Source organism: Larus michahellis, chromosome 1 (assembly GCF_964199755.1).
Source record: "Larus michahellis chromosome 1, bLarMic1.1, whole genome shotgun sequence".
NCBI lineage: Eukaryota > Metazoa > Chordata > Aves > Charadriiformes > Laridae > Larus > Larus michahellis.
Genome location: NC_133896.1, coordinates 27755916 through 27771894, shown reverse-complemented (window position 1 = coordinate 27771894; position 15979 = coordinate 27755916). Strand labels below are relative to the sequence as shown.

Sequence of the window (15979 nt, the reverse complement as noted above, 5' to 3'; positions counted from 1 at the left end):
GTAGGTCGTTGGCTAAAAGCTGCGGTTCTTTGCCTGGGTACGAAAGATGCCGGAGGGGAAGCATCTGCCTCCTGACTGTGGGTGCATCCTCGGCACTGGCAGCGTAGGGCTGTCAGCGCTGCCGAATTCAGGCCACTGGACGGTGGGGGGAAAAAGGCAGTTGTGCTTGAATGTTTTAATTGATAAGATCGCATCTGTCAATGGTGGGGAGCTGCAAACGCTCTAATGAATGCGGTGCTGGGATGATATGTTTGGGGACTGGGGATGCTGCAGCATTAGATGGGCGAGAGCTGGGGGGAGAGCGATTTAATCGGCAGGAAAAGACTGTCTCATTTGCTTCGTTTTTGTTTCTGGGAAAAAGGAGGCTTGCGTGGGATCCCTCCTGTAACTGGAGAATCCAAAATTAAATTAGGTGGAATTCTAAATATGAGGTGAAAAATGCAAAATAATAGGATCATTTATTTGCCTCTTCCTAATCTGTGTGCTGGAAAATCTTAACTGAGGCGGTCTGCTCTATAATAGCAGCGCAGACGCATGTCATTGAGAGCAGGCAGCTTTTGCTTCAACGGGAACAGCAATTACCTACCTGGCAAATCTGACCGCGAAGGAAGGCTGGGGGTTTATGTATAAATAATGTTGCTGGTGACAGCGTGGCCGAGTGGAGGCCAGTCTGATCCAGTGACTGTCGGGTGACTGAAAAATAGAAAACAGTGGGTTTACACTGTATTTTGTGCACAAATAGCGGTGCACGTTGAAAACATGTCTCATTTGAATAGGAAGCAGTGGTGCTTCATATTTTTTAGAGCGCTAGAATGTGGTGTAATGTCTCCATGCCGTTCAGCTGGGACCGTCTTCATGAGAAGTGGTACGAGCATCGGGGTACCTCGTAATCCCATCCTCCTGGCTGTCAAAGTCCCAGTGCCCCCGAAGGGTTAATCGGTCCTGTTGCTCTGGCAGCTCCCCACCTCCTCTGCCACAACGCCTGGTCAAGGTCAGGCAGCGTAAAAACAAAATGTGCCTTTAGATTTTTTTTGTATTTTTTTTTTCCTTTGGGCACCCATTTTTCATGGATGGTTGTAAACATGTTTGCAGCTCTGGGTCAGTGGAGCGTGAGCAGCGACGCCAAATGTTGGAGCCGCATCTGTTTATACCCTGGCAGCTCTGTGAGCCCCAGCCCGTGCGTCGATGGGGTCCTGCCTCTGCGAAACACTTATCGACATCCTTTGAGATAAAATCAGCAGCGTACCTGCCCTCTTGCAGAAAGCCCGTACTGCATACTGGGAAAGTCAAATTATTCAGCCGTGTTCATTTTTGTGGTCCCCCCTTGTTTTATGAGGTGCATTAATAAGCAGCTCGCTTGCCACATTGGGCTTTTGGCTATTGTCGCTGGGTTGCACCACCAGCAGCTGTGGCTGCTTTTGTTTCCATGGTTCCCACAATTTAGAAAAGAGCAACGGGAGCATCTGTAACAGCTACTGCTTGTTTCCCAGAAGGGTCTGGCGGCATTATTTACCTTTAAAAAAGGGGTTAAATGCAACATGGCTACTTGGCATCGATGGAAGCAGAGGCTGTGGCCAGTCCCTGGCCTGCACTGCCTGGCCAGGTGAAGGCGAAGGCAGTGTGATGGCCTCGCCTTTGTTCAGTCCCGCTCCCCTGTGCCTCTGCTCAGGCCTGGACCTCGTCCCCAAGGCGCCACCTGGGACACCGGAGCTCCTCTTTGGGTTGGACAGGCCATCCTGCTGCCACCGGGAGCTGGCACACGGGAGGGCAGCGGGGTCATGGGCGATGCCCCTGCCCACACTGCTGCTGGAGGAACGGCGGGTTTGGCTTTCAAAGAAAGAAAATTGTCTCAAAATTTATTTAATTAAAACGCAGATGCACCTAGGCATTTTTGGTCTTCCCTCTCTTCCCGTCTTCTTCATATTTCCAGGCTGTCAAATGACAACAGTGCGACAAATTGTTAATATTTCTGTCTGGCTAGAACATAAAACAAAATAAAATAAATTACTAAGATTCAGCATCATCTGGTCCTTGAAAACATGACAAAAGCCATTGCTGCTGCTCTCCAAAAAGCATGAAATGAGCAGATTACATTTTTGTTTAATCCTGCTGTTTACACTTAGTATTAAGGCTTTTTTTTCCTCTGATTAAAAAACCCAGAAAAACAGTCAGAAGCCAGAAATCCTGGTTTAGAACCTTTATTCTGTCACTCGATATCAAAATACTTTAAATGTCAAATCAACCCTCGGTCAGCAGTCCTGGCTTTTCTTTCTGCTTTTAACAGCAGTCAGAAGGGCAATAAAAGCTAGTCCAAGGGCCATTGTGGAAACACAGGCATCCGCTTATCGCCTCCTGGATGCAGGGAAAGACAAACAGCAGGCGACGGCAGCCTGTGGAGGGGGATGAGGCGGCAGGCGATGCACAAACAGCTGGTAACGCTCCGGTGCCTGAGGAGCGAGGAAGGAGCCTGCAAAGCCAAGACCCCGTGAGGTGTGGGTGGGAAGGGCTGCGCCATGGCAGGGGGGTTGCCGTACGGTCATGCTCAGTGTTTTCCATCGGTCACCTGCCCTCTTTGTAATCCCCACGGGAAACTGATGCGTCGGAGACCCTCCGTCTTTGGAGACCCTTCATCTTTGGAGACCTTTCATCTTTGTTGTCTCTTCACCTTTGGTGCTTTTGTGGTGTCCCCCGTGCAGCCACAGCGCTGGGGTGGTGTCGGGGGGCTGTACGCATGGGGGGGCAGCTCGCCATCCCGCCCCACCTCTCCGCCTGACCTGACAGATTTATCTGCTGGACGTAATTGTTTCACATTCTGTAGCGAGTAAATAATACTCGGTTTGATAAAGCATTGTGTTGATAATGAGGTCTTTTTGAAGGTGAAATGATGTTGCAGTGCTCCACCGAAGCAGCGAAGTAGTGGAGCTCTGAAGAAGTGATGAGCTGGTCCCCACAAGAAGGACATCCTTGGTTCAGGGAGAAGAGACAACCCCAAGCCTGGGGGAAATATCCAGCAAACATCCCTTGTCTAACTCAGAATACCGGCAGTTGCAGCCCTACAGGAGAGACAATACAGGCACAAATTAAATAGAAATGTGAGAGCAGCCACAGTCGGTGGGGTCACCAATGCTGGGGGAGGTCAGGGCAACCCGGCTCCACCAAATCTGTCTGTGTAATGGGGAGAAATGGGGCAGAGTGTGGTTCAGAGCCTGTAAAGCGAGCAAAGAGGCACTCAAGGAGCCATTTCATGAGTGTCTGAGAACATGCACCGCGTGTGCTTCAGATACCCCAGACAGAGTAACTCAGTAGGAAGGTGCGAGAAGGGCATCGCACACACAGGCGTACGCCACTCGCCCCAACACTGCTGAAAGGATCCAGATGTGTGCTCTGAAAGTCTGAGGTGATGTCCTGAGTACTGCTGCGTTTGTTCATGCCAGGATATTTTGACCTAGCAGCAGGACTGAACTGTGAGGGTTAGACGGCAGGGTGTCTGGGAGGTGCTCTTCCAGCCTGGGCTGTTCAGGGAGATGCTCACAGTGGTGCCTGTCTGGTAGACCAACAGCTGCACTCTGGAAAGCGGAGCGGCTCTGGACCAAAGGAGAGGTGACCAAAGGGCAGGGGAAATGCAAACCCAAAGGGCAAGTGGAGCGTTCCTCCATCGCGAGGCTGATGCTGGAAGGCTGCTCTCCACGGGGAGGCTGGGCAATGCTGTGCAGAAGGGGAAACCTTGCCCACTGTGTCTGCCAGAGAAAGCTGCTGTGCTTATCCCAGACTCACTGTACTGTCTTCTGCTCTGTCTGTTCAGAAAGTGCTTTTGTTCCTGGGCAGTGTTTTTTCCCAAATTCTCTTCCAGCCAGAATGCAATAAATGGGAAAGGTTCCACCAAGATAATTGATTTTACGGCATCAGGAAAGTAGTCTTATAAACCCCTGCAAAACAGCAGCAGCCATCAGTGGAGAAACAAGAGATCTTAGCATCAGGTAGTAAGAGCAAGGACGATCCGATCCGCACATCCTGGGCTGTTGTGCCTGCCTTCTCCTTTCCCCAGCACTCCCAACATGGGTGCTCACCCCAACCTGTGGGAGACCCAGCCAAAACCTGACCACCTCTGCAGGCAGCCAGTCTTGAGCGTGTTGGCTCCCCAGGCTGGTTCGTGGGGTGATTAAATGAGCAGCAGCGTGAGGGAGGGTGGGACACGGCTGTTGAAACTCTGGTGGGACGGCAGCCCTGGTGAGAGTGGGCTCCACTGAACCAGCTGATGACCAAAATCCTCCTTTTTTGTACATGAATAGCCCGCTGTCATCCTGAATTGCCAAGACCAGTAATAACAGTTAGTACAGGTACCTGGCATCAGATGACAGCCACGATTTCACAATGATGTTACACTGGTTTCTCAGGCAACTGTACGTCAAAGAGAGGTTACAGGAACGTACCAGAAGCTGTAACTTTAAACCAATATATTTGGCTGCTGAGGTTCCCACTGTTCCCCACAGAGTCAGGGTTGTTGAACAAGTTGCAGAACCAGATCAAAGACAGGCTTGGCTACAGCAGTGTCAAATGCTGGAGTAAACCTGGGTTATGAAAGGCATTGAGATTGCAGGAGCTGTAATAAACTCGACAAATTCTGCAGTGAAACTTCAAGATATTTGGAGGGAAGCAGACTTCGAGGATTTACTGAGGGCTATTGTTGTTATTTTTAAAATAAATGTATTTTTTAAAAATACAAACGTGAGATAAGGGAGGGTTGTGCAGGTTCTGTAAACTCCTTTGGCTGTATTTGTTAGATGCCTGAGGTGATGTCTCCAAGGGCTTCACTGCACACTTGCTCAGGAGGATGGGGCATGAAGCTCTGCCTTCCTTCTCAGACAGCACCAATGGTGGCTTGAATTTGCTGTGTTGAGCTGTTCACAAGCAGGCAGCTGTTGGGAATGTTTAAGTGCACCTTGCCCTTTCTTCCTCCAGAAACAAAAAGTGAACGGAGACATCTTGCAGGCTAGATCTGACTCATGCATTGGACAGTCTTAGACGATTTGGCCCTCGCAGCCCTGAATCGCCTTTCCTGTCTCATTGGTTTAGAGGTTGCAAGGATCTGATGTAAAGTTACTGAGTACAGTGCTGGTCTCCAGTGTAGCTGTGTCCACACACAAGCTTCTGGAACGGGGAAGAAACCTCATGGTGTGGGCAGTGGGCAAGGTGACTTTTTTTTCAGATTGTCGAATCGGTTGTTGGTCCTTGCCATAGCTAAAAGCATTAGCTATAATTAGTCTGTGTTTGGACAAAATGACAAAAGAACTTTCAGATTTCAGACAAAAATCATAGAATAATTTAGGTTGAAGGGACCAGCCCCTCCCTCAGAGCAGGACCGACCTCCAAATTAGCACCAGTGAAAGATACCATCTCAATCCTTCTGCATGTCTGCAAAATGGTGTGAGATGAAAACAAGCTTCAACTTTGACCAGTTTAATTTACAGGACCAGAAATAGGGATAAATCTTTATGCCCAAGGATGACTGAAAGATTATTAGAGTCCCTTTGGGCTGCGTGACCCAGATAGGACGTGCAGTGAGGACTGCGTCATAGTATTTGAGCTGGGGTAGAAGCAGTAGAGTTTCATGAAATTTGGGGGTAATTACTGGGTACGCCCAGCAAAAGACTTACTTGCAGAAGAGCCTATGTTGACTCTTTTTCACTTAGCTACAATACCCTGCTTGAGTCCTGAAACACCAGGAAAAGGTCTGTAAAGGGCTACGAAAAGAGCTTGTGGGATTCAGGGAGACAGAGTATTCCAGGTTTCAAGATTAATGGATACCTTTCCTGTTTGCCGAAAATACTAATGTATGAAAATGCTATCATCACTGTTTAGACCCTTTCGTATGAAGGTCCCTATCCATAATTAGAGATTACGGAATCTTAGAAATGCCATTCTGTTCCCTATTGTAAAGGATAGGATGCTGAAGCTCTATGATGAGGAAATAAGCTGTACAACTACCGGGAAAAACACTTGCTGTCCAGAATGTGGTGTAGCTCAGTGGAAAACTGGCTGGCTTTGCTATGTTTGATCAAGGTGAAGCTTATGCTGAGAGATCAACTTAAGATGCTCAGAAACTGGGAGTGCAAGTGAACCCATATTCTACCTAGACCAAGAAATGTGCCATTGCTTCCCAGCATTAGATGGAAAGTGTTTTAGGAGTTCCTAGGGCTCTCTACGGATTTCATTTGGAAATGGCATCTTGAGCCATATCAAGTGTTTTCATCAGTACATGGGAAGTAGAAGAGAAATTCTTGTGGGACTACAAGGCAGCAATACGAAATTGAAGTCTGATGTATTTGTCCTCTTTTGAGAAATCCAGCAGCTGTGAAGATCTGTCCTCAGTGCAGTGAAATGAAGGATGCTGAGGTGACCCTCAAGGCACGCTAGATAGTCTCAGTCGAAAGCAGGAGCCTAAGGTGAAAACGCTACAAAGTTGGTGAGCTTTTCAGAGAAAGTATATAGCTATAGTGGGGACTTCCCACATCTGTATAGCCCTTACATAGCTTTTGTAAAGGTTTGGCTGAACAGGGAAGAAGGATGAGAAAGTGGTGGGAATGAGCTCTGGAAGAATGTGTCTTGTGCTCAAAAGGTCTGTAGCCTAAGAAGCCATGAGGAGGTTTTGAAGATGCCAAAGGAAAGATTATCCATCTCCCTTGGCCTCTCATGTTTAACATGCCACTCATTAGCCCGGTGATTTTGCAATCTACAGAGATGATATGATTTCATATATGTCATCACCCCAGCAAATGCTGACTTACCTTTTACTGCTAGGAATGAGTCTTGGAAAGCTGCTGTGAATCTGGATTTCCTGCTGTACTCGCCTGTGTGTGGAAGTACCCGTCTTACGGTGCAACAGGGAGTTTTAAGAGGATATGGTCTTGACATTGGTGAGTTGTGGTTGTGCAGCAAAAGGATAATGTACTCAATTACATATCTTAAAAGTTCCTGGATGGGATTAGAAAAAGGAGATCACATATTTTTCACTTTATGTGTTAGCTGAATTTTTTAAAAATAGAAGGGATCATATGATGAGGACGGTACTAGAAAGCAAATTCTGAGGGGAAGGGCATATATTACAGCTCCATGGAGCTCAGAAAATGGCAGCTGACTCCACTTGTAAGATCTCTGCTACAAGAAAAGGAAAAACTGCTATAAGAAGATAGCACCCCAAGCAGAACCTGAACTGCATAAATCACTGGCTTACCGATACTTAACGTGAGTCACACCTCTGAACTGAATTAGCACAAGGAAAATACTGCTGGTCACAAATATAAAAAAAACCCCAAACCCACAACAGCATCGTAATTAGCAATACCGAAAGATGCTAAAAAGGTATATTTAACATTCAGGAAAAGAGCAGAATGTGGAAAATATTAGCACCACTAACCTTTTTTCCTGTCAGCTGCATTCATTACTGGTGTTAAGTGAGGTATCTAAGACTGCAGCGGTGGTAGTAAATTGTGCCACTGTATTTGCATAGAGGTAACAACCAGTCACTCAAACCATCCATCTGCTGATAAAATACTCTCAAGCTTTGATTTAGATTATCAAAAAGAATACACTAGATCAGAAATGTCAAATTAGCTGGTAAAGAAATGTGTCGAGTTGTGTGTGAAGATCCCATAAGGTGCTTTGTCATCCAAAAGGACCCGAGCCCAAAGGGTGCAAGTAAAAAACCCTGGAAATTCTATAGGCAGTGAGTGGAGGCAAAGGTCTGCTAGAGGCTTAACTGAGCCGGGGAGAGTGTTCCTGTAACTCAGCAATGTACATCAGCCTGGTTATTCTCTGTGTCCTCTGCTGCTTGCGTGGTCCACGGTGATAACTCCAGATAAGCAGTTGTTATTATTATGTACAGAGCGAAGAGGGCGATAATCAGGCTGCCTGTGCAGATGGATGGAGAAAAGCTCCGAATGGTGGAAAAGAGCAGCCAGATAAAAAGCAGCAAGATCTGAGCTGTAAGTGCTGTGTTCCTTCAAGAAACCACCCAAGTGTGAGAGGCCTCACGCAGGTTGTATGGGAGGACGCGGTGTCTTTTGTCACAGGACAAGGAGAAGCTCTGTGGCAGTACAAGCGGGAGCAGATTACGGCCACTAGTGATGTCTTTCTGAGGCTTCCGCTGGAATGTTAACGATAGCACGAGGAGGTGGCACTGGGATGAAGGATTTCTCAAGTGTATTAAATAAGACATGGTATATCTTCTTCAATATCATTTACACATGCTCTAGTGGGACTGCTGGGTGTTGCTCCAGCCCATAGGGATACAACAACTATGATGACCAAGCGGTTAAGTTGCCTATTCAAGATAGAGCGCTGGTGGTCTGTCAGAGCAGAGAGGGAGCCCACAAAGAGTGGGCACTCAAAGACCTTCACACAGGACCTTTTCTAGAGTTGTCTTCATAGGTATAAATAGTTTTGTGACTGGGGTTCTCACTCTGCTAGGATACACGTCCACGCTGCGGAAGGTGGCACTGCTGTGGGAATCGTGTGTCACAGCCTGCAGTGACCCGTCTGGCTGCAGAGAGACATCAGCTTGGTCGCTCTGGGGCATTGCACGTATGCTAATGACAGAGTCTCTGCGGGTCTTGGCTGCATGTCAGAGAGGAATGAAGCTGTAGACTGAAAACCAGTGCCCTGTACTGCAGGAGTTCAGTGAACTACGTACCTGGCATTTAGTCGGGTTATGTCTTGTTTGTGCGGCTGTAGTGACATTCAATTAATTCTTCCATAAAATGAAGTACATAGAAATACTCACATGGAATTACGTGAAAAAGACAAGTAGAAAAGGCCCGTGTTTGAACTTGCCATCCTCAATAGTATCCCCTTAAACACAGAGGCTTCCCTGAGGGAACAACGCAATGTGACTCTGTAATCCGGACGGTCAGGGCAGCCACCGTGGCTGTCGAGCGAGGCACTGCAGGCAGCTGCCCGCAGGCTGGCAGTAAATACGCGGCATCTGCATTTTCACTTACTTTCCTTTAGGTCACTGATTTGTACGTACTCCAAATGTGTTTTGGTTTATATCAGGACGAAAGAGGTGTCTTTATGTCATTGAGCAATCTAACTATGGACAAAGGAGTTCAAAAACTCTCAATTTTTATTTATGCATGTAGTATGTGTGTTGGTTTTTTTTGTTTTGTTTTTTTTTTGTTTTACTTTGACAGCTGTTGTGAGTTAAAGTTATAACTGCCTTGTTTTTACTAGGATTGTAAAACAGACTAGTTGAGCAAAGTTAAAGCAGGTTTTTCCTAGTGAACGAAGGGCCTGAAGCTGTCTCCCCATATAGTGGAGATGCTGATGTGAAGCTGTGGTCTTACTGCTTCTCTCCAGGAACTGGGAATTCAGTACCATGGCAGCTAGTAACTCGCGTTACTGTATGCGAGAAGCCCAAAAATTTACATGCATCTGGAAACTGAAGTGTGTCATCTCCAGAAGCGATGCAGACATACTGGTGGAAGAGGGTGGAGGTATATGGTGGGCAGCATGGGCAGGTCTGCATTGCAGCTGACTCATGTGCTGCCTTATGTACAGGTAAGGGAGGATTATGCTGCCAAGTTGTCTTCCAGAAACTGGAATTTCATCTCGGAAAATCAGCTGCTGGAGGTTATTGATTGCTTTGTTGTTTCTTTTTTTAATAGGCTAAAACCTGGCTGTGAGTCCTGTATTTATTTGATAAGCTCAGTCAAGAAATACCTTTCAAAGGGAAAGATGAACAACTATTAACTCCTAAACTTGAATCCTAGTTGCTGGGCTGTGCTTCTGCTTTCTATCATCCAAACTCACAGAATTGGTCTGATTTGGAAGAAGAAAATGAGGACAGCCAGGCAAATAATAGCAAAAGTCATCAATTGGTATAGTCAGAATTAAATCTTATCAAAACAAACTTCTGATCAGCAGTCTGAGACACTAAACTATAAAATAATTGGTGAATGAGATAATCATGCTATGACAAGAAGTATTTTAGAACATGTAAAAAAATCACCTTGTTTTCCAACATTTCATCTGCTTTCATTCTTTGCAAGAAGAACAGGGCGCTAGCTATGAGCAAAAGTAGAGTTAACTTCTTTTTTTCTTTATAAAGTTTTTTTTCCAGGGCCTATGCATGAGCCCAAGGCAAAACATGGCCTTCATGGACTCAAGTTTTATCTGATTGCTTCTATGCAAGTGATTTCACACCAGCTACTGCAGGATGCTGACGTCCAAAAATAAGTCAACAGCAGCAGTTGTTGGTATGGTACAAGTCACTGCAATTGAGTTTGAATATTGGTCATTTGCAGCTGGCCACTTTTTCTTTGGGAAGAGCATGTCAAGGTGGTTTTGAGCAATGAGACACTTGTCCTAAATAGGTGTTGAAAACCTTTGTGCTGGGCTCTTAAGAGCTTAGGCTGATGGATGAGATCAGTCTTCGCTGTGATTACTGTTCTCAGAAATAGTGCATGATCTCTTACAGGCTTTGTCTGTATGTGTACTTAGGTTTAAATAAAAGTGTAATTATTTTTTAACAAGGTTAATTAAGCTGGTACAAAAAACCCTACACAGAATCTCAATTAGGACTAGATTGAGTTAACAGGATGTAGGTTTAAGGTTAATTGAAATAAACTCTCTTAGCTGAAATAAGAATGTTCATGAACTATACTGCGTCAAAATGTGGATGCAGGTCAAAGTACTTTAAAGTAATATTCGTGTAAAAATGTCAACATAGTTTATTGGTTTTGTTTTTAATGTCTTTTGTAATACTTCTTGCAGTTTTCAGAAACTCGAAATACCTGCTTGTTTGCTGTGCGCTCAGGTTTCTTAACAGCCATGAATGACCTTTGATAAAGGGTTTGAAGTTCACATCTGCTGAAGATGAACTACAGTTTCTAAGCATAACAAATGAATAACTTTGTTTTCTTTGATCTTGCTGCCGTGCAGTCGGCCCTTTGGTGATGTTTCTGCAAAGCTAATGATGTATGTTTGGAGGACGCCAAGAAAGTGGATACAAGGTAGTGTTAATTGCCCTGCTCGTAGATATGGCCGTGCTTCCCTGAGATGCTTGCTTGTGGGAAGGCCTAGAGACATTTCTATTGATCCACAGTGGCAGAGCATCAACAATTTTGAGAGCACGAGGTGAGAAGGGCCTTCTTAAATTTGTGAGGGCGTTATCTGTAACAGTTCAGCACTTAAGCCATTGTCCAAGGTGGTACAAAAAATTAGTCTTTACACCAAACAGCCTACTGTTTATGTTCTGTTCTAGGTCTAAACACTAAACTTGAGCTGGTTTAAAAACTTTTGAGATTTGGGCAAAACCAGGAGTTGAGCACAAAATATATGTTGCAAGCTGTTGCAAAATCAGGTATGGGCTAGATGGCGGATCTGCGGAGACTGAAATTAGCTGAAGAAGAAGAACAGTTGGAAACCTGAAGGAGGAGGTCAGATCAACTTTATTCTTGAGCAACAAGAAAACTGAGGAGGTGTGATGAGCTAGAAGAGAGAAGGAAGCCTGCAACATGGAAGTTCCTAGAATAGTAAATTCTCAAACTGTGGGGGATTTGGAAAGTGCGAGCACTAAAATCTCATATGCAGAATAGGCAGCGGGAGCACGTATGGTTAAGAGAGGGGGGAGAATGAGAGAAGCAGTAAGAGAGACAGATGTGAACAGGTTTGATGGTGGATTGCTTAATCCTGCCCAGCCTTGCCTAATGAAGACGTACTGCCATTTCCATGAAGCAATGAAGAGACATCCTTAAGATGTAAAATGAAAATGGTGGAAAATGCTGGAAATGCTACTGAAGTGATTTTAGTCAATGAAGCTTTTTTAAAAGTTAAAATCAAGACATCAGTCTCCCTTTACTCCAATATCTAGATGAGAAAGTGGATAGTAGATAATTTGCCATACTAGATTTTATCACGCAGTCCTTGACTGCTGTGTGAGCAAGAGTTTATCCCATCCATGGAGCCAGTCCCCCTGCTCCTGCCTAGGGTGGGAAAATAGGGCAGGGTCTCTAGGACTGGGGTGGCGAAGCTGCAACAACCAAGGTGATCCAGGGTTGAGGGGGTTGACACGAGCCCTACTTTATTTCCAAATCTTTTCAGAGTCTGGAGTGGAGGCAGGCTCCTTTTTCCTTGCCTCACTTTCCAGTGGGTGCTTCTGTGATTTTCCCTAGGTCTGTCAATCCTGTCTCTACCCTGTTTTACTGAAAGCACCAATTAAGTAGCCGAGCATTTGCTCTTCCTTCCAGATGGTTCCCTCTTCAATACGGGAAGCAATCTGTGCTGTAACAAAACGGGCAGGAGCCCAAGCTGTAATCTTGTACGCAGATCGGTGCAGCCTGCCGTTTGAAGCTGAATTAATGGTGGGATGGGAGTTAACGTTGTAGTTAGCAGGAGAGAGCAGAACCGGGGCGGGGTGGGAGCCAGGGAGAGGAGAAACTGCCTGGTGCTGTTTTGTTTGAGCCTGGCTTGCTCCTAATCCTGCTAGCCATTCAGCCTTGATGGTAGCAATAAGCCTGAGTACCAGCTGTGCCTTCCTATGGGCTGCCGTGTTATTTTCAGCTCCTGTGAAAACGAGGCATTTCCATTTAATTTGCATCTTTTTTTCCCCCTTCGCTTTCTCTAATGAACGAGTGAGGACAGCAAATGCATTTATGCCCTCCATAGTGATGCCTTCCCTCCTTTCAGATGCACGTACTGTAAGATCCCTTTCACTCCATTGCTTGCTTTAGATCTTGCATCTTGTAGTTCAGAGAAAATAACTAAAAGTCTCTGCTTATTGATGAGATCTCCTGCAGCTTCCAGCTGTTCCACGGGCACTTTTGTTCAGAACTCAGATTTCTGAGCGTGGGCCTATTCACCCATTCAGCATCACCAGGATGGCCCCATGGAGGTTTTCCTGCTGGATGGTTTTCCCCTTACTCTGAAAAATCTCATGTTTTCAGAATACGTATTGGGAATTTACTGGAAGACCTGCCTCAATTTTCCTCACTGTTTTTCATAACTGTAAGGCTGACAGTGGAGAAAATCACTGCACATGCCACTATTTCATTTGCTGTATGATCACTTCCAACAGTGTTTCAGGTTTTCCCAGGAACCCTGAGGTCTTTACAGTCCTCAGCTGTAAAAAGCATGATGCTTTCCTTTCTGTTACAGTCTGTGCACATGCCAGATAGGTTCCCTGAGCACAAAAAGGTGCACTGAATTAATTCAGGAGATCTAAAAAAAGGCCGTTTCGCAGTCTGTGGTGGTCATGATGGGTTTAGAGAGCTTAGTCTGCTACAGAGAGGGCTTAGCTGGGTCTCTGGCATGAACAAGTCAAAGCGTGCAAAGTATAGGTAGCCAAAAATTACGTATGTATTTTCAATTAACAGATAGGCATTGAGTATTTTGAAAGTGGATATAAGTCTGTTCTGAAGCTAAAATATTTTTTTTTTGATAGAATCCCTGAAACGGTAAGAAAGATAAGACGAAAACAAGCCTGTCCTCCTGGAGAAGGGAAGCAAACAGTCATCTAGAGAAAATAGTTACTGTTATCTCTGACATGGCCTTCAGTTATTTGGCTTGGAGCGGTCTCTCATATTTTTATCTTGAACCTGTCACCTTTTTATTTGTTGCTAGTGACTGACGCCCATTACTGCATGCGGTTTGGCTGGTGGGGCTCAATGTGATGCACAGTGCATCTCAGACACCAGAGTTAACTCATTTTGTCCACTACAGACATATCTGGCTGGTCTTCATGCTCCAGCCTTTGCTGTGGCCACTCTGTGGTTTGTGTGGTTACAGTACGTGACATCTTCTTGGAAATTGTTTGGTGGATTATTTTGTTAAGCACCTGGTTTTGAGAGGAGACTTTTCATCAAGTCCTGTTAGGTAGTTAAGTTTTCTGCCCAGGGGGACTTTATGGTTTATGAGTGGACTGACAAGGGTCATCTTTAACTGGTAAGGAAGAGAATTTGTCTCTTCAGCTACGGCTTCACTGCTGGAACCACTTTCACCCCAATACATCTCTGCTCAACACAGCGCTTCTTCCAATTCCAGTCACTAATTTCATCTGCTTGAAGCAAGATTTAAAAGCTGTTTAGCAGAAGTGCCTGTGGTGAGTGGAAGGTAGCTGCCGTGCTTGCAGAGCAGCACCTGCTTGAAGCAATGGCAGAATTTTATGTTGGAGTTATTTATACCCCTATTTTTGTGTTCTCTGGTTGTGTTTGTGGCAGTTACTGGGTGACAGAATAACAGCACGTGTATGTTTATGTAATAAACAAGCTATACCTTACCTTTTCACGTCATGTCCTCCATGTAACAGACACAGTGCTTCAGGGAGAAGGCTAGCCATCAGTTGTGGGTTTGGGGGTTTCTGTTGTCAGCTTTACTGTTAGGATATAAAGAGAGGAACTGAGTCAAAGCTATGAAATGTAGTAAATTTGGAACTGAAAGCAGTGACTTTAAATGCAGTAATTTCCCAAGCAAAGGCATTTCAGTCATATTCCAATCAAATTCTAGTGCTGATCAGCCAGTGGACGTTACCATTGCTGAATTCTACTTTGATTCTTAGTATCATTTCAGATTGAAATAAAACGGTGGTTTTGTCATTAATTTGATCCTATTATTTGAAGTAAAGCAGCGCATTACAAAAAGAATCCTTTTCAAAATTGGCCAGTTGTTTTAAATCATTACTTTTTCACAATTCTTTTTCATTCCTTAATATTTCAGCTGGGCATTAATGTGATACCAGTCTAGGCTGAGGTACTACTTCTTCACTTAGACTATAGTTTTTCATCACACCTTAAATTTTATTCTATTACCATTAGGCAGAATCCTGGAAAACATCGATGTCAGAGAGCTAAGCTAGGGGAAAAGACGTATCTTCTGAATGAAGGTAGTCAGGTGCTTCCTGAAAAGCCACTACTGAGATAACAAACGTCTATCAAAGCATTCAGATAACATAATTTTCTCCTGTGGGCTAGCAGTCCTGAGGGTAACCAACCAGATTTATGCTTGAAATAATGTTGCGGGTGTTGGTGGCCCAGGCTGGGGTCATTTTGCTCCACTTACCTATATGACCTATAGGCTTGTTTTATTGCCGCATTGTTCTCCTCCAACAGCAGGATGCTCTGGGATAGGGACCCAACTACCTGTAGTCTTGTAGTGTTACCCTTTAGCACCTTCTGTCATTTGCCATAACCACATCTTTCTTCAGGCTTGAGCACTGTGTTTACAAGATGATTCTCTTGGGCGAGAATCTTCAATATCTGCTTGTATTCAGAAGAAGTCCTCCATTTTTAGTCTTTGTGAGTGATTTAAGATGTGCTCCCAAATGTACACACCGTATCCATTTGTACTTCTATATAGGTGCTTTTTAATAGCAACGCTAACCCATATTTATTGGTGAGTAATGCAGCTGAAGAATGCAAGACATGAAGGGGTCATTTGGGGCTCAGGTCAGTTGTGTAAATGAGGCATCTAGAGCCATTTCAGATATTTCACCAGGCCTCCAGCTGTCGGTCCCTGGGGTGTTCTGTCTGTGCTTGTGTCGGTGTACCAGCTACCCCGTGCATCTCAGCCAGCTTTGGATGCACACGCTTAGGCAACCAAATCAAGCTCTTCTCGCCATCAGGGTTTGTCGTTTATGTAATCCTGAAGGGATCCGGTTGTGTTAAGTAATGTGGGAATCTCAGATTCCTGAGTAACTGCAGGGGTTTTTTTATTTTGTTTTGAGCAGTAGAGAGTAAAAGCCACAACGCTGACGATAAACTTGGACTCTGGCAAGGCGCGCGTGTCAACTGTGGCCGTGATTAACGCCGGCTGCTCAGCAGCACAGGCTCGGTGCTCGGGGAACATGCTGTACTCGAATTATCTGGCTTAGAAATGCGCTCCACTTGCCATTTCCAAGCAGGGACAGACAGAAGACAAACATTTCTTCCCCTAAATATGGGACTTGTTATAGCTTAGTTGCTTGGCAATCCACTTGACTGTAAAATAA

The 15979-nt window shown here is 45.1% G+C and overlaps 1 protein-coding gene and 1 long non-coding RNA gene across 7 annotated transcripts in view; one reads left to right on the top strand and one right to left on the bottom strand.

Annotated features, from left to right (window-relative positions):
* Positions 1-15979, top strand: part of ST7 (suppression of tumorigenicity 7) — a 152217-nt gene that overhangs the window by 42629 nt on the left and 93609 nt on the right. The window lies entirely within an intron of this gene.
* Positions 2183-15350, bottom strand: LOC141749220 (uncharacterized). Of its 2 annotated transcripts, none has more exons than XR_012589294.1 (4): positions 15052-15350; positions 14274-14368; positions 6786-6972; positions 2183-3926 (listed from the first exon to the last, which is right to left on the bottom strand). It is a non-coding gene; the product is annotated as an uncharacterized LOC141749220 (long non-coding RNA). The 2 variants fall into 2 exon arrangements; XR_012589298.1 differs by having other exon boundaries at positions 2183-3053.